This window comes from Chiloscyllium plagiosum, unplaced genomic scaffold, assembly GCF_037043375.1.
Source record: "Chiloscyllium plagiosum isolate Xiang-an unplaced genomic scaffold, Cpla_swu_hap1 HiC_scaffold_40, whole genome shotgun sequence".
NCBI classification, from domain to species: Eukaryota; Metazoa; Chordata; class Chondrichthyes; order Orectolobiformes; family Hemiscylliidae; genus Chiloscyllium; species Chiloscyllium plagiosum.
In genome coordinates, this window is record NW_028270178.1 from 11,077,901 (window position 1) to 11,104,086 (window position 26,186).

A 26,186-nucleotide genomic window follows, 5' to 3' on the forward strand; every position below is an offset into this window, starting at 1 on the left:
AATTGCTCGGGTCTGGTAGCGCCTGTGGAGAGAGAGAAGCAGAGATAAACTTTTACGTTCAGATATGGCTTTTCTGCAGAACTCTACACAAGCCGAATATGATCCAGTGAGCTGTGATGCCCGCTAATATCATGTTTATCATTATTTAAATTCAGTCTTGTTTCCGACTCAAAACTTCGAATTGCTAAAGTACAGCATTTGCCACCTAGATTCAGGAACGAACATTGTTTTATCAGCAATTTCCAACAAAATTCCTTTCTGTTTCTTCCAGTTAATTTATTCGCAATGGTGATCCTGTCCCGAGAAAAATGCGGAATCTCCGCCTGTACAAGGCATTACATGGTTGCCATGGCAACAACAGATCTGCTGTTCGTTATTTTTGAGATCATACTCAGCCAAGTGGAAAATGATTATTTCCCGTCAACGTTCCTGAACATCACCTCTGTGTGTCGTGTACGTTATGTCCTACGTCGTGCAATCATCGACTGTTCTGTTTGGTTCAATATCGCCTTCACATTTGATAGATTTGTTGCTATTTGCTGTCAGAAGCTAAAATTGAAGTATTGTACCAAGAAAACTGTGGCTGTGGTTCTAGCGACATCAAGCATTCTGCTCTGTTTAAAAAACATTCCCATCTACTTTAGATTTAGACATAAAAGGATTGTTGACCACATACCATGGGGTTGTGATAATTCAAAAGCATATTATGCTGATCCTGTGTGGAGAGGATATAAATTATTTGAAAAGATTTTAACTCCAATATTCCCATTTGCTTTAATTTTGTTACTCAACACTCTAACAATCAGTCAAATTTTAGTGACCAATCGAGTCCGTAAGTGATTAATGTGCCCGAACAAGGGTGAGAATCACAGGGACCCAGAGATGGAGAGTAGGAGGAAGTCAATGATATTACTCTTCACCATATCCGCCAATTTCATATTTCTGTGGTTGTGGTACATTTTATATTATTTTGATGCTGATGCTGCCTTGGATAGTGACGGTGAATATACATTTAAACATGTCGCATATATGCTCCGCAATTTAAGTTGCTGCACAAATTCTTTGATTTATGGAGTGACTCTGCCCAAGTTCAGAGAACATGTGATGAATTCAGTGAAATATCCACTGAAATTTATTGTTCAGTTTATTAATCGGAAAAGGAGGGGAGGGGAGGTCAAAGATTAAACTTCAGGTAATGAAGCTGATCTCTTGTGGATCTGATATAAAGGTCTTGAAGGACACAATAATTGCTTTTCACGATGGGCATTTAAAACTGATGGGTTCGAATTGAATTAGCATCAATTCTGGAAAATAACAATTTGCAGTGCTCATCAGACAATGACGGATATATGAAAGAATAGTGGGTGATGAGCAATAGGAATCTTGTGGGATACCAAGTGGAATAAAGCTGGAGCTATTGACCATATTACAGTGTCGGTGTCTCTGAGCCATGTGACGTGGGATCAATCCCAACTGCTCCAGGGCCATATAAAAACATCTCTGAAAAGTTTGATCGGAAACCAAACAGTGATATGGGTAGGGTGGCTCAGTGAAAAGAAAGAACAGTTTGCATCGGGCATGATCTTTCGAAGGTGGGAAAGGTTTAGGTGGATGTCTCATTGCGTGTTCCATGGTAGCTCAGGAACAGACAGTCAGTCTCTATTCATCCTCCATGGACTGGGATTTCAGCTAATTTCATCTGGTAAGAAAGTAATTTACTTAGAAAATAGGAACATAAATATTCCTGGCAGCAGGAGTAGGCCATCTGGCCCCTCGAGCCTGCTCCCCCAGTTCAGTCAGATCATGGCTGATGTTTTTGTGGCCTCAGCTCCACTTACCCGCCCCCTCACCATAACCTGGATTAGTGGTGCTGGAAAAGCATCCGAGGAGCAGTAGAATTGACGTTTCGGGAAAAAGCCCTTCATCAGGAATACAGCATCCTGAGTCATTGTTTTTTACCCTCACCATAACCTTAATTCCTTTACTGCTCAAACAATGATCTATCTTAACTTTAACAACATTTACTGAGAAAGTCTCAACCACCTCAATGGGCAGGGAACTACACAGGTTCACAACCCTCGGGGTGAAGAAGTTCCTTCTCAATTCAGTCTGAAATCTGCTCCCACTAATTTTGAGGCTATGCACTTTTATCCTAGTTTTACCCGCCAGTGGAAACATCCTCATCTATTCCCTTGATAATTTTATATGTTTCCGTAATATCCACTCTCATTCTTCTAAAATAAAATGAATATAATGATTTTATATTGCTTAACCAGTCAAGCAATAGTCCTTTTTACTGTTTCTCCTCCCAAAATAAATGACTTCACATTTATTAACATTGGACTCCATCTGACAGCTCACCTAAACTACCGATGTCTCTTTGCAGAGAGTCACAGTCCTCTCACACATTGCTCTATGACTCATTAGATTACTTTACAGTGTGGAAACAGGCCCTTCAGCCCAAAGTCCACACCGACCCGCCGAAGCACAACCCACCCATAACCCTACATTTACCCCTTACCTAACACTACGGACAATTTAGCATGGCCAATTCACCTAACCTGCACATCTTTGGACTGTGAGAGGAAATCGGAGCACCCGGAGGAAACCCACGCAGACACGGGGAGAATGTGCAAACTCCACACCTGAGGCGGGAACTGAACCCGGGTCTCTGGCGCTGTGAGGCAGCAGTACTAACCACTGTGCTGTGAGGCAACAGTACTAACCACTGTGCCACCGTGCCGCCCACTCATCTTAGCGTATTCCACAAACTTCAATACACATGGCCTTATAACTCCAAATCATGGGCGGCACGGTGGCACAGTGGTTAGCACTGCTGCCTCACAGCGCTAGAGACGCGGGTTCAATTCCCGCCTCAGGCGACTGACTGTGTGGAGTTTGCACGTTCTCCCCGTGTCTGCGTGGGTTTCCTCCGGGTGCTCCGGTTTCCTCCCACAGTCCAAAGATGTGCAGGTGAGGTGAATTGGCCATGCTAAATTGCCCGTAGTGTTAGGTAAGGGGTAAATGTAGGGGTATGGGTGGGTTGCGCTTCGGCGGGGCGGTGTGGACTTGTTGGGCTGAAGGGCTTGTTTCCACACTGTACGTAATCTAATCTAATCTAACCTAATCATCTATGCAAATTGTGAATAATTGCAGCACCAACACTGATTCCTGAGGCACACCAATAGACAAGGATTGCAAACAGAATAGAACTCATTTATTCTCACTCTGCATCCTGTTAGTTAACCAATCCCCTATCCTTGCTAATAAAATGCCCATAATGCCTTGCATCTTTATCTTATGCAGCAGCCTTTTGTGTGGGCACCTTGTTGAATGCCTTTTGAAAATATAGCCATAGTACATCTACTGGATCGCTGTTGTCCATTGTGTTTGTAATGTTTTGATAGAATTCCAAAAGATTAGTTAAGCATGCCATGTCCATTATGAACCCATGCTGTGTCTGCCCAACGGTACAATATATATCCAGATGCCTTGCTATTCCTTCCTTGACAATAGCCTCAAGCATTATGTCAACTGGTCTATAATTCCACACCTTTTGTCGTTCTTCCTTTTTAAACAGTGACATCACATTTGCTGGTTTCCAACCTGGTAGAACGGACCCAGAGTTCACTGAATGTTGTATGCTATATGTATGCAATAAGTGCGTACGCTATTTCTCCCACCATCACTTTTAACACCCTGGCCCGAATTGCATTAGGGCCAGGAGACTTGTCTACTCTTAGCTCCTTTAACGTGCCCAACATTATCTCTTCGTGATAATGATTGCTTCCAGGTCCACACTTACTCTCATCTCTTTGTCAATTTCTGGCGTGTTATTCATGTGCTCCACTGTGAAGACCAACACAAAATACCTGGTCAATGCCTTGGCCATTTCCTCATATCTAATTACAAAATCCCCCCATCATCCTCTAAAGGACCAATGTTTATTTCAGTCACTTTTTTTATGTTCAGATGAAAGTACGTACCTCTCCTGCCACTGGCTTCTTTGTGTAAATGTTATTAACTTTCAGTCACGGTCGTTTGCCTCCGTGGGCGTTCGGTTTCCATTTTCATACCGAAGCTCTCTCTCTCTTATGTTGCCTGACTGTCATTGTTAACATCTGGCAGATCCAGCTCAGAGTCTTACATCAGTTACGGAAGACGGGGTGAAGATAGGAGATCTGGTGTGTCAGAAATGGGGGATGAGAAATGGCAGGCGTAGTCCCATTGCTTTGAGTCTTCTCCGTGACTTCTGTCCTCTATGTGCAGACCGTACCAGGATGATCTGCTCCAAAGGCTCATTGTTCACATTTTGAAACAAGGTGTCACTCTACAAAACACAGACACGGCCTCTCATTGATCCATCTGTGACAACATGCAATTCCACTAGTTGCCTTTCGAAAGGTGAAAACTGAAAGAACTGCAGGTGCCGTAAATCAGAAACAAAGACAAATCGTGCTGGAAAAGCTCAGCAGGTCAGGCAGCATCTGTGAAGAGAAATCAGAGTTGACATTCAGACGAAAGGCCATCGGAATCAGATCATTTTCAGCACCTTCTGCTTCTGCTTCTGTCTAAAAGTGCTGCCCGACCTGACGGCTTTGATCTCCAGAGCACTGCCTCATAGACCATGACAGGGTCAAGTGCGCTCTTCATCTGGAATAGGATTGGATTCAAATGGATTGGATTAGATCAGATTAGATCGATTTGGGACTTGATGAGATTATATTGTATTAGATGAGGTTATATTGGATGTGATTTCCTGACGAAGGGCTTTTGCCCACAACGTCGATTCTCCTGCTTATTGAATGCTGCCTGGCCTGCTGTGCTTTTCCAGCACCACACAATTGACTCTAATCTCCAGCGTCTTGTAGTCCTCACTTTCGCTGAGATGGGATTGACTTAGATTGGATTGGTATCAGTTATGTTTGGAATAGATTGGATCAGATTGGTTTAAATACAAGAATTGAGAAAGGGGAAAGGAGGATGCAGATGTGGTATTATAAACACACACAAAGAAAACTAACAGATGAGGGTCCTGGTTTAATATTAATATATGGTTTAATATTCAAAGAATATTAATAGATTCTGAGCTTGTTGAAAACAAAGCAATGGAAATAGCAAAGAAATCCCAGCAAATGGTAGATTTAAGTGAACTGTGAAAGATGCATTTGATTGACATGGCAAGTGCACTGGATGTAGCATTGAAATTCAGAGCTAGAAAGGCATGAATAATTTGAATTATTAACACAACACTTTTATTCGGACGAAATATAAAGGAGACCATGAAAAACGAACCATCAGAATTAGGAGATATTCGGTCTCAATTGAGTATAGAACATAAAACAATACAGCGCAATACAGACCCTTTGACCCTTGATGTGGCGATCCTTTATCCTGCTATAAGATGGAACAAATTGACATACCGTTCAATTTACTATCATCCTTGTGACTATCCAAGAGTTGCTTAAATGTCGTGAGCGGTTCTGCCTCGACATGAAATTAAGTCTCTCCATTCTCTTTTGCCATCTTCTTGTAAGATTATAGCAACAACACCCACGTCATGTGCATCAATGGTCATCGAATACATGAATGGCTTTGCACAATTGAGTGTTGCTCACACAGGGCAGTGGGGAAAACAGATTCTAGGCTTTGAAATTCATCCTCACATTTATTCATCCACTAAAAATTTCTGCATTTCTTCAAATCGACAGTCAGTGGAACATCGTTATGAACGGTGTAGGGAACTTTCCAATAAGATTTGTTATCACATCCTACAGGGCTATCTATCCATGTGCAATGGTACGGCCTAGGAATGTTACTTGGGTTTTTGCGAACTCATTGTTAGCCAGGTCTACCACCAAACTTGTTTCCTGAAGTTGATTGAACAATTCTGCCAGATGCTCCAAATGTTCCCTCCATCTGTGACCAAAAATCACCAGATCATTGATGGACACCATATGATCAATTAATTCCAAATTTACCTTAATACTTAATCTTTGAAATGTGGCTTGTGCATTTTTCATATGAAATTGCTTGACTAAAAACTGGTGAAGTCCATTTGGTGACATGAAGCATGGAATATCATTCGCTTTTACAGATAAAGTTACCTGTTACCATCCTTTGATTAAATCAACATGAGAAATGTAAGTCGCTTTCCTACCCTTCTCAATACATTCTTCAATTCATGTACATAGGTGACAAATGCTTTGGATTTTCAAAGGTCCACACACAACTGTTGGATCCCTTATGGTGAACTCCATTCACTGCAACTCACTTTGATTATGTCACCAGTGAGCATGCTTCCAATCACTTTTGGAACATGTGTGAATTTTAGAGAGTTAAGCCTTTACGGATGTTGCTTAATTGGAAAAGCACTCCCTATATCTACATCATGCCCAATCAGTTTAGTACTTCCCAGTTCAGATAAATTCAGATAAATGTAGTACTCCCACAGAGGAATCCATGATATTCTCCTAGCTCTTTTTGATCGTGTTGATTTTCGTCTGGAAGTGAATTCAACAATTTATTCCAGTTTCTGATAAGAGACATAGAGTCATGGAGATGTACAGCATGGAAACAGACCCTTCGGTCCAACCCATCCATGCCGACTAGATATTCCAACCTAATTTAGTCCCACCTGCCAGTACAAGGCCCATATCCCTCCAAACCCTTCCTATTCATATACCCATCCAAATTCTTCTTAAACGTTGCAATTGTACCAACCTCCACCACATTCTCTGGCAGCTCATTCCATACACGTACCACCCTCTGCGTGAAAACGTTGCCCCGTAGGTCATTTTTATATCTTTCTCCTCTCACCCTAAACCTATGCCCTCTGGTTTGGGACGCCCGACCGCAGAGAAAAGACTTTGCCTATTTACCCTATCCATGCCCTTTATAATTTCATAAACATCTATAAGGTCACCACTCAGCCTCAGACGCTCTAGGGAAAACAGCCTCAGCCTGTTCAGCCTCTCCCTATAGCTCAAATCCTCAAAGCCTGGCAACATCCTTGTAAATCTTTTTTCAACCCTTTCAAGTTTCATACCACCTTTCCAATAGAAAGCAGACCAGAATCGCATGCAATATTCCAACAGTGGCTGAACCAATGTCCTGTACAGCTGCAACATGACCTCCCAACTCCTGTACTCAATTCTCTGACCAATAAAGGAAAGCATACCAAAAACATTCTTCACTATCCTACCTACCTGTGACTCAACTTGCAAGGAACCAGCACTCCTAGGTCTCTGTACAGCAACACTCCCTAGGACCTTACCATTAAGCGTATAAGTCCTGTTAAGTTTTACTTTCCCAAAATGCAGCACTTCACATTTATCTGAATTAAACTCCATCTGCCAGTTCACAACCCATTGGCCCATCTGATCAAGATCCTGTTGTAATCTGAGGTAACCCTCTTCGCTGTCCACTATACCTCCAATTTTGGTGTCATCTGCAAACTTGCTAACTGTACCTCTTATGCTTGCATCCAAATCATTTATGTAAATGACAAAAACTTGAGGACACAGCATCGTTTCTTGTGGCACTCCACTGATCACAGGCCTCCAGTCTGAAAAACTACCCTCCACCACCACCCTCCGTCTTCTAACTTTGAGCCAGTTCTCTATCCAAATGACTAGGTCTCGCTGTATTCCATGAGATCTAACCTTGCTAATCAGTCTCCCATGGGGAACCTTGTCAAACGCCTTACTGAAGTCCATACAGATCACATCTACCTCTCTGCCCTCATCAATCCTCTTTGTTAATTCCTCAGTAAAACTCAATCAAGTTTGTGAGACATGATTTCCCACGCACAAAGCCATGTTGACTATCCCTAATCAGTCATTGCCTTTCCAAATGCATGTACATCCTATCCCTCAGGATTCCCTCCAACAACTTGCCAACACCGACATAATGGCTCACTGGTCTATAGTTCCCTGGCTTGTCCATATCACCTTTCTTAAACAGTGGCACCACGTTAGCCAACCTCCAGTTTTCTGGCACCTCACCTGTGACTATCGATTATACAAATATCTCAGCAAGAGGCCCAGCAATCACTTCTCTAGCGTCCCACAGAGTTCTAGGGTACACCTGACTAGTTCCTGGGGATTTATCCACCTTCAACCATTTCAAGACATCCAGCACTTTCTCCTCTGTAATTTGGACATTTTACAAGAGGTCGACACCTATTTCCCTACCATCGATAACTTCCATATGCTTTTCCACAGTAAATCCTGATGCAAAATTCTCATTTAGTATCTCTCCCAATTTCAGTGGTTCCACACAAAGGCCATCTTGCTGATCTTTGAGGGTCCCTATTCTGTCCCTAGTTACTCTTTTGCCCTTCATGTATTTGTAAAAACTCTTTGAATTATCCTTAACTCTATTTGCTGAAGCTATCTTATGTCCCCTTTTTGCCCTCCTGATTTCCCTCTTAAATATACTCTTACTTCCTTTAAACTGTTCTAAGGATTCACTCAATCTTTCCTGCCTGTACCTGACATATGCTTTCTTCTTTTTCTTAACCAAACCCTCTATTTCCTAAGTCAACCAGCATTCCCTATACCTACCAGCCTTCCCTTTCATCCTGTCAGGAATATACTTTCTCTGGATTCTCGTTATCTCATTCCTGAAGGCGTCCCATTTTCCAGCCGTCCCTTTACCTACAAACGCCTGCCCCCAATCAGATTTTGTAAGTTGTTGCCTAATACCGTCAAAATTGGCCTTTCTCCAATTTAGAACTTCAAATTTTAGATCTGGCATATCCTTTTCCACTATTATTTTAAATCTAATAAAATTATGGTCGCTGGCAAAGTGATCCCCCACTGACACCTCAGTAACCTGCCCTGTCTTATTTCCCTAGAGTAGGTCAAGTTTTGCACCTTCTCCAGTAGGTACATCCACATACTGAATCAGAAAATTGTCTTGTACGCACTTCACAAATTCCACTCCATCTAACCCTTAACACTGTGGCATTCCCAGTCAATGTTTGGAAAGTTAAAATCCCCTCCCCTAACCACTCTATTATTCTTACAGATAGCTGAGATCTCCTTACAAGTTTGTTTTTCAATTTCCCTCTGACTATTAGGGGGTCTATAATACAATCCCAATAAGGTTAGCATCTCTTTCTTATTTCTCAGTTCCATCCAAATAACTTCCCTGGATGTATTTCCGGGAATATCCTTCCTCAGCAGTGTTTTAATACTGTCCCTTAACAAAAATGCCTCCCCCATTCCTCTGTTGCCTCCCTTTCTATCCTTCCTGCAGCATTTGTATCTTGGAACATTAAGCTGCCAGTCCTGCTCATCCCTGAGCCACATTGTCTGATTTAATTCTAGCAATGCCAAAATCAGTATCTTCTGAATTTAGTTCTTCACGCTATGTAGCAAAAATTAACATATTTTGCATTTGGTATCCTTCCCCATCAAAATACCATTTGAACAAAATCACACAACACACTCTGTGTGAGTTTTCCTTCTATGTTACATGGGAATCAAATAATTAGCCTCATTCAGTTTTATTTCAGTTTGATAAGGCCCACTAAACCTTGCTTTTAAAGGTTCACCTACCACCGGAAGTAACTCTAATAGTTCGTCTCCATCAGCAAGATTGAGACTTTTTGACAGTGTGAGCAATGACAAGAGGCAAAACATGTACCACTGCCAAAAAAAGCCAATTGCACAAATCAATTTTTGTGAACGGTATGGGGAACTCTTCAATAAGATTTGTTCTCACATCCTATATGGCTATCTATCCATGTCCAATGTTACGACCTAGTAACATGACTTGGGTTTTTGCAAACTCATTTTTTGCCAGCTCTATCATCAAACTTGTGTCCTGAAGTTGATTGAACAATTATGCCAGATGCTCCAAATGTTCCTTACACCTGTGGAAGGAACATCCTGCTCATATCTGGCAGATTGAATATGTTGGCTCATTACCATTACAATAACAATATTAGGATCTGCTAACCATGGTGGACACTTAGGCTGGGCTAATCTTAGCTTTTCCAACAACCAAAACAAATCAGAGTAACACTGTTAAGGGACTAGAACAGTTGATATCCTGCTATGGTGAACCATCAGAAATTAAATTGTACACTGCCTCACACTTTACAGATCTCAGGTATAGCAATGGGCTGGAGGTAGTGGGATCCATTGGATGTTCCACATTCTTTATTGTCCTCAAACAACTGGCCTTGTAGAACCATGTACATTTATTATGCATAGAAGCTTCTGCGAATGATTAATCAGTTGGCAGCTGCTGAACCTAATCTCACGAAACAGGCCACTGTAGTCAGTAATATCATCATGCACCGTATTCTAAAATTATTCATCTTGATGACGGTTATTTTTATTGCAGTTTTTAATTTTCTGGTGTAGGTTACATGCTTTCAGTATACGTTCTCATGCAGCTATCACTGATTTGTGCCTGCATTTGGAGTTGTAACATGCACCGTCAAATATCATCAGCAGTGCCATTGCGTTAAGGACTGAGATGGGGTGGAATTTGTTAAATGCATTCAGGAAACTTTCGTCAAGCAGTATGTAGAAGGTTCAAGTTGGGAAGGAACAAAACCTAAAAATAAGTTTGGAAAGGTAATGATGATATTTGACAGTCGCATGACCTTGAAGGATTCATGTGAACATTCCTTTACGGGCCGAAGACAGCACCTTCGGTTTGGTTTTGTTTGATAGTTGTTTCCTGCGTAAGCTGTTTATTACACTGTATAAGAGACAGAGAGAGTTTCATTTCAAGAGTTGGACTTTACCTCACACCAGCATGAGGAAAGGTGCCAGAAACAAACCTAACCCTCCAGATGAGCCATCAATCGAGGGGACCCCAACGAGCAGCAGGTTGTGAGACTTGTTGATTTTTCTCCTTCCTTCTCCATTTACTACTCTGACTAAGATCATTATTACTACTTAATAAGAACCAAGAGGTGACATGAGACGTTGTTGGCGGATAGGATCAAGGAAAGTCCTAAGGCTGTCTCTGGGTAATTCAGGAATAAAAGAATGACGAGAGTAAGATTAGGGCCAATCAAGGACAGCAGTGGGACGTTGAGCATGGAGTCAGAGGATATAGGGGAAGTGCTAAATGAATATTTCTCAGCAGTATTCACACCGGTAAAATGCAATGTGGTTGAGGAGAATAATGTGATAGAAGCTACTAGGTATATAGGATTGTGGTTCACAAGGAGGAGGTGTTAGCAATTCTGGAAAGTGTAAAAATAGGTAAGTCCCTTGGGCCAGATGAGATTTATCCCCGGATTCTCTGGGAAACCAAGGAGGAGATTGCTGAGACTTTGGATTTGATCTTTATGTCATCTTTGTTTACTGGAATAGTGCCAGAAGACTGGAGGATAGCAAATGTTGTTCCCTTGTTCAAGAGAGGGAGCAGAGACAACCCTGGGAATTATAGAATCAAGTTCGAAATCACAGAACACCAGGTTATGGACCAACACGTTCATTTGGAAGCACTAGCTTTCAGAGCGCTGCTCCTTCATCAGGTGGTTGTGTCGGACACAGAATTTATAACTAAAGTTTACAGTGTGATTTAACTGAAACTTTCTCATGTAAAAGTCCTGGATTGATTGTTAAATCTCTCATCTCTTAGAATGAGCATGTTGGTTTCTGTTCTTTCATATGTAACTTCCACAACTTTCTTAAAGTTACATTCTCAAGTGAACTTTAACAATAGGTGCCATGTCGGCCAAGATAATTCATTGAACGTGTGAGGTTTCATGTATAAGGCAGTCTGTGCCCCAATGTTCAGACTGATTCTAATGTACAAAAGGGATTTACAGAATCTTGCATGGATTCATGTAGTTTTTGAACAAAAATGTAATTCCACAAGTGCAAATTCACCCCACAAACTTATATGTGAGTGTTTGCATGTGGCTGTGTGTGTGTGATGGGAGGTTATGTGTATCTGTGAGAGAGTGTGTGTGAGTGTGGGATTGTTTGTGTGACCGGATGAGAGTGAGTTTATGTATGACAGAGGGTCTGCAAGAGAGTGTGTGTGTGTGTGTGTATATATGTGTGTGTGTGTATATATGTGTGTGTGTGTGTGTGTGTGTGTGTGTGTGTGTGTGTGTGTGTGTGTGTGTGTGTGTGTGTGTGTGTGTGTGTGTGGAGTGCAGTGGGGTCAACTGTCGAGTGACATGAGCTCAAGGTTCGTTTTGAGACCATCCTAACGTGTACCAATACCGAACTTACCTATCAGCCTCTGCTCAGCCACTTCTCGCTGTTTCCTGCCCTGAAGTCTGCCTTAGAGGATAGTCACACAAACGTGTGAGGGCTCGAACGTCCCGGATAGCTGAAGTATTCTCCGACTGGATGGGAACCCTCTTGTCTGTTGATTGCTGTGTTGCGCCCATTCATCCATTGCTGTAGCCTCTGCTCAGTTTTCCCAATGGATGAGATCGACAACATTGGCCGAGTCACTTGAGTACCTGCCACGGACATGGGGGGAGCTGTCCCACACGTAATGGTGGTATTCATGTCCACACTCTGACACGTGTTACAGCATCAATCATGACAAGGTTGCATGGTGTTGTCCTGAAAGCTGGGCAGTTCGCTGCAAACAATGATCTTTTCGAGGTTTGGCGGTTGTTTAAATGCAAGCAGTGGAGGTGTGGGTCAAGGTCTTGGTGAGGTGCTTAACCTCATTGATAATGTGTTGCAGATCATGAAGAACATGGCGTAGTTTTTCAGCTCCTGGGAAGTACTGGACAATAAAGGTTACCCTGTCGCTTGCAGCTTGTATCTATCTCTTGAGGAGGTCATTACAGTTTTGTGCTGTGGCAGGTCGGAACAGGTGGTCAATGAGTTGAGCATCCTGCCCGATTCTTATGGGGGCATCCTTGAGTATTGTTAAGTGCCCGCCATGTTCCTCTTCATCTGAACAGATGCTGTGTGGGCGCAGGACTCGTCCGTAAGGGACGGCAGTTTCAATATGTTTCAGGTGGAAGCTGGAGGAGTGTAGCATCATGAGGTTATCTGTGGGTTTGAGGCAGAGTGAGGTGCTGAGGTGTTCATCCTTGATGGAGATGCCTGTGTCCAAGAATGAGACAGATAATAGAGATAAAGTGTTGGAAAGGGCTTTAATAGAAAGGATTTATAATCATTTAAAAAGGAATAAATCAATTAGGGATAGTCAACACGATTTTGTGAAGGGTAGGTTGTGCATCATAAATCTTACTGACTTCTTTGAAAAAGTAACCAAACAGGTGGATAAGGGTAAAATGGTTGATGTGATGACTATGGATTTTAGTAAGGCATTTAATAAGGTTCCCCACAGTAGGCTATTGCACAAAATACAGAGGCATGGGATTGAAGGTGATTTAGCGGTTTGGATCAGAAATTGGCGAGCTTAAAGAAGACAGAGGGTGGTGTCTGATGGGGAATATTCATCCTGGAGTTCAGTTACGAGTGGGGTACCACAAAGGTCTATTTTGCGACCACTGCTGTTTGACATTTTTATAAATGACCTAGATGAGGGCATAGAAGGATAGATTAGTAAATTTGCACGTAACACTCAGGTCAGTAGAATTGTGGATAGTGGTGAAGGATGTTGTAGGTGACAGAGTGACATAGATAAGCTGCAGAGTGGGCTGAGAGGTGGCAAATGGAGTTCAATGGGGACAAATCTGAAGTGATTCACTTTGGAAGGAGTAACAGGAATGCAGAATACTGGGCTAATGATAGGATTCTTGGTCGTGGAGATGAGCAGAGAGATCTCGATATTCATGTACATAGATCCTTGAAAGTTGCCACTCAGGATGATAAGGTTGTTAAGAAGGCATACAGAGTGTTAGCTTTTATTAGTATAGGGATCGAGGGAAGGAACTATGAGGTCATGCTGCAGCTGTACAAAACTCTGGTGCGGCCGCATTTGGAGTATTGATTATTAGTTCTGGTCACTGCATTACAAGAAGGATGTGGAAGCCTTAGAAAGATTACAGAGTAGAGTAACTAGGTTGTTGCCTGGTATAAAGGGAAGGTCTTACCAGGAAAAGCTGAGGGACTGGAGAGAAGAAGGTTGAGAGTTGACTTATTTGAGACATAGAAGATAATCAAAGGGTTAGATAAAGCAGACAATGAAAGCCTTTTCCCAAGTATGGTGATAGCTACCACGAGAGGACATACCTTTAAATTGAGGGTGATAGACATAGGACAGATGTCAGAGGTATTTTCTTTACTCAGAGAGTAGTAAGGTTACAGAACACACTACCTGCAACAGTAATGGACTTGCCAACTTTCATGGCATTCAAATAATAATTGGATAGGCATATGGACAAGAACGGATTAGTATTTGTTAGATGGGCTTCAGATTGGTTTCACGAGCCAGCGCAACATCGAGAGCTGAAAGGCCTGTACTACGTTGGAATGTTCGATGTTAACAAACACCCACACTTCAGTAAATTGCTGTAGTCAAGTTTTCTCTTAACCATGTTTAACCATTTTATACACACACTTATCCAAGACACTTTTGATTTTTACAATTAATGTAAGTAGTTCAGAATCCTGTTTGGTCAGACTTTTCCTTCTACATTTTACTCGACAACAAGCATGGAATTGTGGCTAAACTAGGCCTGACAAAAATGTCCTTAATTTGAATGCTTATAAGTTTCGAACCTGATGAATTTCCATGACATTTCTTTCTGCAGAGAATCTCATCTTATCCAGTGTATCTACATGGAGACAAGTCTAGCTGCGACCATCTGTATGTAACTATCATATCCTTTCAGCCATCTTTTGTTTGATAAACATGTCCCAAGTTGTCTTGTTTTTAACATTGTCGTGGGCCGCTGGAGCATCACCAACCACCCAAAGTTGTACAGGCAAGATGGATTAACAATTAGCAATGCACGCAAAAGTGAGGACTGCAGATGCTGGAAATCAGAGTCTAGATTAGAGTGGTGCTGGAAAAGCACAGCCAGCAGTTGAGGAGCTGGAAGATCGACGTTTCGGAATGAAGGCAGGGAACCTCCGGGGTGGAGAGGTAAATGGGAGGGCGGTTGGGCTGAGGAGAACGTAACAAAGAGTACAATAGGTGGATGGGGGTGGGGATGGAGGTGATAGGTCAGAGAGGAGTGTGGAGTCGATAGGTGGGAAGGAAGATTGGCAGGTAGAACAGGTTGGGACTGAGGTAAGGTGGAGACAGGGGAAATGAGGAAACTGGTGAAGTCCACATGGATGCCCTGGGGTTGAAGTGTTCCGAGGTGGAAGATGAGGCGTTCTTCCTCCAGGCATCGGGTGGTGAGGGAGCGGCAGTGAAGGAGGCCCAGGACCTCCATGTTCTCGGCTGAGTGGGAGGGGGAGTTAAAAGATTGGGCCACGGACCGGTGCAGTTGATTGATGTGGGTGTCCCAGAGATGTTCTGCGAGGAGGTGTCCAGTCTCCCCAATTGCAGAGAAGACCGCATCGAAAGCAATGGATACAATAAATGACGATAAACAATAGACAATAGATAATAGATGCAGGAGTAGGCCATTCTGCCCTTCGATCCAGCACCACCATTCATTATGATCATGGCTGATCATCCTCAATCAGTATCCTGTTCTTGCCTTATCCCCATAACCCTTGATTCCACTATCCTTAAGAGCTTTATCCAACTCTTTCTTGAAAGTATCCAGAGACATGACCTCCACAGCCTTCTGGGACAGAGCATTCCACACACCCACCACTCTCTGGGTGAAGAAGTTTCTCGTCAACTCTGTTCTAGTGGCCTACCCCTTATTTTTAAGTTGTGTCCTCTGGTTCAGGACTCACCCATCAGCGGAAACATGCTTCCTGCCTCCAGAGTGTCCAATCCTTTAATAATCTTATACGCCTCAAACTCCTCTCAGCCTTCTAAACTCAAGCGAACACAAGCCCAGTCGCTCCAATATTTCAGCGTAAGATAGTCCCGCCATTCCGGGAATTGACCGCGTGAACCTATGCTGCACTCCCTCAATAGCCAGAATGTCTTTCCTCAAATTTGGAGACCAGAACTGCACACAGTGCTACAGGTGTGGTCTCACCGGGGCCCTGTACAGTGGCGGAAGGACCTCTTTGCTTCTGTACTTTTTCCTCTTGTTATGAAGGCCAGCATGCTATTATCCTACTTCACTACCTGCTGTACCTGCATGCTTACCTTCATTGACTGATGTACAAGAACACCCAGATCTCTTTCTCCTGCCCCTTTACCTAACTTGACTCAATTTAGGTAGTAATCTGCCTTCCTGTTCTTGCCACCAAAGTGGTAATCACACATTTATCCACATTAAACTGCATCTGCCATGCATCCGTCCACTCACCTAGCCTGTCCAGGTCACCCTGTATTCTCGTAACATCCTCCTCACATTTCACCCAGACACCCAGCTTTGTGTCATTAGCAAATTTGCTAATATTACTTTTAATACCTTCATCTATATCATTAATGTACATTGTAAAAAGCTGCGGTCCCAGCACTGATCCCTGTGGCACAACACTGGTCATCTCCTGCCATTCCAAAAGGGAGTCGTTTATCACTACTCTTTGTTTCCTGTCACTGGATTCGTGGTGCTGGAAGAGCACAGCAGTTCAGGCAGCATCCGAGGAGCAGTAAAATCGACGTTTTGGGCAAAAGCCCTTCATCAGGAACACCAGGTATTCCTCATGAAGGGCTTTTGCCCGAAACGTGAACATTCCTGCTCCTCAGACGCTGCCTGAACTGCTGTGCTCTTCCAGCACCACTAATCCAGAATCTGGTTTCCACCTTCTGCAGTCATTGTTTTTACCTTTGTTTCCTGTCAGCCAACCAATTTTCAATCCATGTCAGTAATTTGCCCCGAAAACCATGTGCCCTAATTTTGCTCACTAACCTCCTATGTGGGCTTTTATCAAAGGCTTTCTGAAAGTCCAGGTATACTACATCCACTGGATCTCCCTTGTCCATCTTCAGAGTTACATTCTCAAATGATACCAGAAGATTATTCAAGCATGATTTCCCCTTCATAAATCCATGCTGATTCTGACCTATCCTCTTACTGCTATCCAGATGTGTTGTAATTTCGTCCTCTATAATTGACTCCAGTATTTTTCCCACCACTGTGGTCAGACTAACTGGTCTATAATTCTCTGTTTTCTCTCTCCCTCCTTTCTTAAAAAGCGGGACAACATTAGCCACTCTCCAATCCTCATTGGAAAGCGATCACCAACGCATCCACGATTTCTCGAGCAGCCTCCTTCAGTACCCTGGATGTACACCATCAGGTCTCAGGGACCTATCAGCCTTCAGACCGAACAGTCTCTCCAACACCATTTCCTGCCTAATATAAACTCCCTTCAGTTCTGGTCCTTCAGCCACTATTGAATCTGGGAGATTGCTCGTGTCTTCCTCAGTAAAGACAGATCTAATGTGCCAATTCAACTCTTCTGCCATTTCTTTGTTCCCCGTAATAAATTCACCCGTTTCTGTCTCCATTGGCCCAATTTTAGTCTTAACCATTTTTTTGCCTTTCACATACCTAAAAAAGCCTTTACTATCCTCCTTTATGTTTTTGGCCAGTTTACCTTCGTACCTCATTTTTTCTTTGCGTATTTCCTTTTTAGTTGTCCTCTGTTGTTCTTTAAAAGCTTCCCAGTCCTCCGATTTCCCACTCATCTTTGCTATGTTATACATTTTCCCTTTTGGCTTTATATGGTCCTTAACTTCCCTCATCAGCCACGGCCTCCGCTGCCTCCCCTTAGGATCTTTCTTCCTGTTTGGAATGAACTGATCCTGCATCTTCTGCATTATACCCAGAAATACCTGCCATTGTTGTTCCACTGCCATCCCTGCTAGGGTATTGCACCATTGAACTTTGGCCAGCTCCTCCCTCATAGCTCCATAGTTCCCCTTATTCAACTGAAATATTGTCACTTCCGATTGTACCTTCCCCCTTTCAAACTGCAGATTATAGCTTATTGTATTATGGTCACTACCTCCTAATGGCTCCTTCACTTCGAGGTCCCTGATCAAATCCGGTTTGTTGCACAACACCAGATCCAGAATTGCTTTCTCCCTGGTCGGTTCCAGCACAAGAATCCATCTCGGAGGCACTCCACAAATTCCTTTCTTTGGGTCCAGTACCACCCTGGTTCTCCCAGTCTCCCTGCATATCAAAATCCCCCATAACAACTGTAGTAATATCTTTGCGACAGGCCAATTTCAGCTCCTTATTAAACTTACACATTACATCCAGGCTACTGTTTTGGGGCCTGTAGATAACTCCCATTAGAGTCTTTCTACCCTTAGAATTTCTCAACTCTATCCATACTGATACTACATCCTCTGATTCTCAGTCCCCCCGTGCATGGGACCGAATATCATTCCTTACCAACAGGGCCACCCCACCCCCTCTGCCAGTCAGTCTGTCCTTATGATAGCACGTATAGCTTGCATATTCATTTCCCAGGCCCTGTCCACTTAAAGCTGCGTCTCAGTTATCCCCACAACATCGCAACTGCCAATTTCCAAATGAACCTCAAACACATCCACCTTATTTCTAATGCTTCGTGCATTCATATATAATATTTTAAATTTGTTATTCCCCTCAACCTTCCTATCAATCCCTATTTCACTCAACCTTACGGCATGATCCCTTTTCTGAGTTTTCTGCTCCATTGACTCTGTTGTCTTTCTTGACTTCTCTTGTTCTAACTTTCCCTTCAATTTCCTTCTTAAACTTCCAGTTTGATCCTCTCCCCCCGTTTAAACGCAGCTGTGTTGCAGTGGCAAACGTAACTGCCAGAAAGCTGGTCTGCCACCTATTAAGGTGCAACGCATCCCTCTTGTATAATTTATCTTTACCGCTAAATATGCCCCAGTGAGCCAATAATTTAAATCCTTGCTTCCTGCACCAGTTCCCCAGCCACACATTCAACTCCATTATCTCCCTGTTCCTGTCCTCTCCAGCCCGAGGAACTGGAAGCAAACTGGAGATAACCACCCTGGACGTCCTGCTTTTCAGCCTTCTTCCTAGTTCTCCGAAGTCCCGGTGTAGAATATATTTTCAAGTGCCTCCAAACCTTTCTAGTTTTCACAGCGTAAGACGACTTGCTGAAATCTGCCTGGGGATAACTATGGGAGGCCAAATTGGTGCATCGTCCCTGTCCTTCTGGCTGAAGATTGCTCCCAAATGCTTCAGCTTTATCTTTTCCATGAAGGTTTTGGACTCTTCCATCGTTGTGGGCGGGGATATTAGTGGAGCTACCTCCTTTGCTGAGATGTTTAATTGTCCACCACCACTCCCGATTGGATGTGTTAGGACTGCGCACCATAGATGGAATCCATTGGCTGTGGTTCACTTGGTTTTGTATCATTGGGCTCTTTATGTTCATTCAAAACACAGAATTAGTTTCTAGTATTTCAGCGAAAGTGGATAAGGTCCCAGTTCCCTCCATAATGTTCTACTTTGCCATATTTACGAACAGCGAGTTTTGAGAAGACTTGTAGCTCAGGTTGAGGTTCTGGATGTACGTTTGTTCGCTTAGCTGGAAGGTTCATTTCCAGACGTTTCATCACCATCCTAGGTAACATCTTCTGTGTGTCCCGGTCAAAGCTTCACCTGAGTCCTACTGAAGGTGATACCCAGTAGGGTGACGAAACGTTTGGAAATGAAACTTCCAGCTCAACGAGCTGACCTGCATCCATACTCAGAAACACTCCAGCTGTTCAATAATTTCACGAACTGACAACGTTCCTCCAGCCAGAACAATTATTGAGAATTCTATCATCAAGTGTGGTCTCTCTGAATGTAACTCGTACTACCTGTTGGCTATGGCAGGAGCTGATCTCGCTGTGATGGTGACTGATGTGTTTCTACACCGCATTAATAATATGTATTTCCCAATTAGTTTCTTGTTTTTAACTCCTGTTTGCTCTCTCAGACATGTTCTGTACTCTGTGTCTATTGACTGCTGTGTATGGTTTACAGCAGCTTTTACCTTCGATAGATGTGCAGCTATTTGTTATTCAAACATTAAACGCAGGTACTTTAACAAGGGAACAGTAATTACCGGACTATCAGCTGTTTTCATGGGAGGTTGTTTGCGGAGCATTCCTATTTTCTTTGTATATACGCCTATGATTGTGATTAACAATGTTCCGTGGCACTGCATTGGTAAACCTGACTACTGGACTTCTTCTTTCTGGAGGACATATGAATGCATTGAAAGCATTGTCAACCCTTTATTCCCGATATGTTTGATCTTGCTCTTCAATGTTTTAACTGTCATGCACATTATAGCAAAAAATAAAGTGCGCAGAGATCTCTGGAACAGAGACAGAAATGCTGTGATCCCGAAATGAAAAACCGGAGAAATTCTATGATTTTATTGTTTGCAATATCAGCCAACTTCGTACTGTTATGGATGACAAACCTTGTGCATTCATTGACCTGGCAATTGGTGAATTTTAATTACCAAAACAAACATTTTAATGCACCAGTTTACATTGTTCAGCAGGTTGGATACATGCTACAGATTCTCAGTTCATCAACAAACACATGCATCTATGGACTAACCCAAAGGAAATTCAGATCAGAGTTAAAACGTGGTATCAAATATCTCTTCACTAAATGGCAAATGTTTTAGTTCACAATAGAAATCTGCCAAAATGCAATGGATTTAGAATTCAGTTTTTGTTTTTTGATCGAATATTGAAGGGAAACTTCACTGAAAAAGAACGAATAAACCCAGGAATCTCTCATTAAACTATCCGAGTTATTGAATCTGTTGATGTTTGGAAGCAGACAGACATCTGAAATCTGTACCAATATTTGAGTCACACTGAAATTGAAACTGAAGTTAATGATAAAAATGCAGAATTTGCAAATAACATCCACTTAACAGTGATAGTTATTAGCAAAATTTCTCCTTTCAGCAAGGCAGTTTAACAGCTGATTGTTACCAGGTACCCAGGAAACACCGCTCTCGTTTTGCTATTTGAAAAGGGAGTGAATTATGGAAAGCAATGGCTCAGTTTTAAAATCATCAGAGATAGCATAGCAGCAGAAATTAGGTCATTCAGCACATCATCTCTGCTCCACCATTCAATCATGGCTGATGTGTTTCACAACCCCATTCTCCCACTTTCTACAATCCTGATCCCCTCGGTACTCAGAAAACTATCTATCTCCGTCTTAAATATACTCAATGACCTGATCTCCACAGCTTTCTGTGGCAATGAATTCCATAGACTCCCCACAATCTGGCTGAAGAGGTTTCTCCTTATCTCTGTTCTGAAAGGTTTTCCCTTTCCTCTAAGGCTGTCCCTTCGGGTCCTGGTCTCTCCTCTCAATGGAAACATCTCCCCAACATCCACTCTTCCCAGACCATTCAGAGTAGGGAGGTGAAGTGGAAATTGTACAATACCCTGGTTAGAACCCTGCTGGACAATTGGGTACAGTGTGGCCATCACATTATGGGAAGGATGTGAACACGTTGGAGAGAGAGTTTCGGAGCAATCTCCAAAAATGGTTCCAGGGATGAGGAACGTCGTTGATGAGGATGAAGATTGAAGATGCGCTGAGAGGGAGATCTGACAGAGATTTGCAAAATCAGGGGTGGGGGCTGGACAGAGTAGATAGGCACAAGCTGAGACAATGAGTCAGAGATTGGGATAAAGCGAATAAGGAAAGGGGGAGAGGAGTTAGAAGGCAGGAGAGAGTGTGAGAGAGGAGGGGGAGAGAAAATTGGAGAACTTGTCGGGCGGGGGGGATGTGAGATAGAGAGAGAAAGAGAGAGAGAAAGTTTAAAAAGTGGGAGAGAGTGAGACAGATCGGCAGAAAGTGGGAGAGAATGGCTGCGAGAGAGACAGGAAGAGAGAGAGAATAAGACAAAGAGGGAGGGGAGGAGAGAGAGACAGAGAAAGGGGGAGAGAGAATGAGAAAGGGGGGAGAGAGAGAGAAAGGGTGACTGTGAGGACGGAGAAGGGTGGAAGGGCTTTCAGATGGTGATTTGTTGTGAAGTGATAGGTTTGGGCTGGAGGGAGAACAGCAAAGACAGAAGTGGCTTCAGCTGACACCCAGTGGCTGACAGAGATATGGCAGTGTCCTGTCTCGTGGGACACTGCACTGGGAAACAAGTCCCTGTGATTCCCAGAGCCAGCACGAACTGAAACACATCAGTAAAGGAGAAACAGACAACCGAGTTACTGCTCAGAAAAACCGCAGACACCAGCAAACACAGAGCAGGGGTCTGTACTGAACAGAAAAGGCTGCTTACTACAAACAGATCAATTCTGTCGACAGGTAATACACAGCCAACATTTAATGCTACTCATTAAATCACATAACCGCTTCAGACTTACCCTGCCAAATCCCATACTACTCACACAGACATGGGGAGTAATCATTGGGGGAATGGGGAGCGGGGAGGGAGGGGGGTGAGGGACAGAGAGAGAAAGAGAAATGGAGAGAGAAACAGAGACGGAGAGTGACACAGAGAGACAGAGAGGTGGGCTGTGTATGTGTGTGTGAAAGAGAGAGAGAGAAACAGAGATGGAGCGTGACATAGAGAGACAGACAGAGAGAGAGAAAAAGAAATAGAGATAGACACTGAGAGACAGAGAGACAGAGAAATTCACACTTTCTCCAGACCAAAGGGGTAGCCATGGGCATACGTATGGGCCCCAGCTATGCCTGTCTCTCTTTGTTGGCTACGAGAACAGTCCATCTTCCGTAATTACACCGGCACCACTCCCCACCTCTTCCTCCGCTACATTGATGACTGCATTGGCGCCACCTCGTGCTCCCGCGTGGAAGTTGACCAATTCACCAACTTCACCAACACATTCCACCCTGACCTTAAATTTACCTGGACCATCTCTGACACCTCCCTCACCTTCCTGGACCTCTCCATCTCCATTAGTGACAACCGACTTGACACTGACATTTTTTACAAACCCACCGACTCCCACAGCTACCTAGATTACACCTCTTCCCACCCTACCGCTTGCAAAAATGCCATCCCGTATTCCCAATTCCTCCGCCTCCGCCATATCTGCTCCCAGGAGGAGCAGTTCCACCACAGAACACACCAGATGGCCTCCTTCTTTAGAGACCGCAATTTCCCGTCCCACAGGGTTAAAGATGCCCTTCAATGCATCTCGTCCACATCCTGCACCTCCGCCCTCAGACCCCACCCCTCTAACCGTAACAAGGACAGAACGCCCCTGGTGCTCACCTTCCACCCTACCAACCTTCGCATAAACAAATCATCTGCCAACATTTCCACCACCTCCAAACAGACCCCACCACCAGGAATATATTTCCCTCCCCACCCCTTTCTGCCTTCCGCAAAGACCGTTCCCTCTGTGACTACCTGGTCAGGTCCACGCCCCCATACAACCCACCCTCCCATCCTGGCACTTTCCCCTGCCATCGCAGGAACTGTAAAACCTGCACCCACAACTCCTCCCTCACCTCTATCCAAGGCCCTAAAGGATCCCTCCACATCTATCAACGTTTTACTTGCACACCCACTAATATCATTTATTGTATCCGTTGCTCCCGATGCGGTCTCCTCTACATTGGTGAGACTGGGCGTCTCCTATCAGAGCGCTTTAGGGAACATCTCCGGGACACCCACACCAATCAACCACACTGCCCCGTGGCCCAATATTTCAACTCCCCCTCCCACTCTGCCGAGGACACTCTGGGCCTCCTTCACCACCGCTCCCTCACCACCAGACGCCTGGAGGAAGAACGCCTCATCTTCCGCCTCGGAATATTTCAACCCCAGGGCATCAATGTGGACTTCAACAGTTTCCTCATTTCCCCTTCCCCCACCTCACCCTAGTTCCAAACTGCCAGCTCAGCACTGTCCCCATGACTTGTCCGGACTTGTGCTACCTGCCTATCTCCTTTTCCACATGCCCATTCCACCCTCTCCTCCCTGACCTATCACCTTCATCCCCTCCCCCACTCACCCATTGTACTCTATGCCACTTTCTCCCCACCCCCACCCTCCTCTAGCTTATCTCTCCACACTTCAGGCTCACTGCCTTTATTCCTGATGAAGGGCTTTAGCCAGAAACGTCGATTTCGAAGCTCCTTGGATGCTGCCTGAACTGCTGTGCTCTTCCAGCTCCACTAATCCAGAATCTGGTTTCCAGCATCTGCAGTCATTGTTTTTACCACCTAGGCAGAGAGATGGGCTCTGTGTGTATGTGTGTGCATGTGTGAGAGTTTGAGACAAAGATAAACCGAGAGAGACACACACAGAAGGACAGAGACAGAGAAACATAGAGAGGAAGAGAGAAACGGAGGTGATCTGATTGAAACATACCAGATTGTTAAGGGAGACTGTGAGGACTGCAGATGCTGGAGATCAGAGTTGAGAGTGTGGTGCTGGAAAAAAAGCAACAGGTCAGGCAGCAACCAGGGACCAGGAGGATCGACATTCTGGGAATAGACCCTTCATCAGGAATGAGGCTTGAAGTGAAAATGTGTTGCTGGAAAAGCGCAGCAGGTCAGGCAGCATCCAGTGAACAGGAGAATCGACGTTTCGGGCATAAGCCCTTCTTCAGGAATGCTGGAGATGCAGATGCTGAAGAAGGGCTTATGCCTGAAACGTCGATTCTCCTGTTCCCTGGATGCTGCCTGACCTGCTGCGCTTTTCCAGCAACACATTTTCAGCTCTGATCTCCAGCATCTGCAGACCTCACTTTCTCCTCAATGAGGCTTGTGGGCCAGTGGCTCTAAGAGAAAAGTGGGAAGTGGGTAGAGTTGGGGGAGGTAACTGAGAAAGAGATAGTTGGATGAAGGTGAGGGAGAAGGTCAGAGGTGGCAGTGATGGGCAGGTACGGAGGGCGGTGCCGAGTTGAAGGTATGGGAGTGGAATAATGCCAGGGAGGGGAAATGAGGAAGTTGGTGAAATCCACATTGATCCCGTGTGCTGGCAGGGTCCCAAGGCGGAATATAAGGCGTTTCTCCTCCAGGCACCGGGTGGTAAAGGTTTGGCGATGGAGGAGGCCCAAGGACCTGCATGTCCTTGATGGACTGGGAGGGAGAGTTGGAATTTTCAGCCACGGGGTGGGGGGTGTTGGTGGGTACTGGTGTCCCAGATATGGCAGAAGAAGATTCTTGTGGGGCGTGGACCTGACCAGGTATTCACAGAGAGAACGGTCTTTGTGTAAAGTGGAAAGGAGTGGGGAGGGAAATGTTTCCCTGGTGGTCGGGTCCATTTTGATGTGGCGGAAATGCCAGCGGATAATGCGGATAATGCGGTTAATGCGAAGGTTGGTAAGGTGGAAGGTGAGGACAGCAAGGTTCTGTCCTTGTTACGATTGGAGGGGTGGGGTTTGAGGGCAGAGGTGTGTGATGTGGATGAGATGCATTGTAGGTCAAAGAGTATCTGTCCAAGACCCATTCCCCTTCCCCTATTATTCAGCATTACTCCTGACTAATGCACATGACTTACACATCCCTGAACACTATGGACATTTTCCCATGGCCAATTCATCTAACATACACATCTTTGGACGGTGACAATAGACAATAGACTGTGGGAAGAAACTGGAGCACCTAGAGGAAACCCACGCAGACACGAGGAGAATATCGAAACGTCAGACACACAGTAGCCCTAGGCTGTAGTCGAATCCAGGTTCCTGGCACTGAGAGGCAGCAGTGCTAACCACTAAGCCACCGTGATCCTATGATCCTAGTGAGGCAGGGATATGGGAACAAGAAAACTAGGTTATCAAGTAAATTGGTTGAGGAAAATTCAAAAATTAAATCGAGTAATTCATTGGAAAGAACAAGCAGGAACAATTAATTAGCATGGTATTAATGGTTGTCTGAAGTATTCTTATTTTAATGGAAGGAGTAAGACAGGTAAGATAAATGAACAGGCCCTGGGAAAGGTCCTAAACTGCAGATACCAAACACCAAACACCCAGTCGCACAAGAACTAGCTGCCATGGATATTACCCTCACAACTGTGCACTTTCCAGAGCACCAAGGAGGCTTGGAGCAATGGCCTATGCCAGTGACTTTTATTCCCAGTTCGGCACGGTTTCGCATGGATGAGGAATACCTCCAGGTCTAGACAACTGGTTCCAACGTTTCTCACCGAAAAATACTCGGACATGACTATTGTTGGGCGGCCAAATAAAAGACAGTATGGTGAGACTCAATTGCCTGGTGCACTGGAACTTGATACTTCAAGGCCCTG

General features: G+C 44.1%; 1 pseudogene; it reads left to right on the forward strand.

Annotated features, from left to right (window-relative positions):
* The first annotated feature begins 285 nt into the window (after positions 1-285).
* On the forward strand, positions 286-20,603 carry LOC148138312 (putative G protein-coupled receptor 139; annotated as a pseudogene).
* Positions 20,604-26,186: the final 5,583 nt, after the last annotated feature.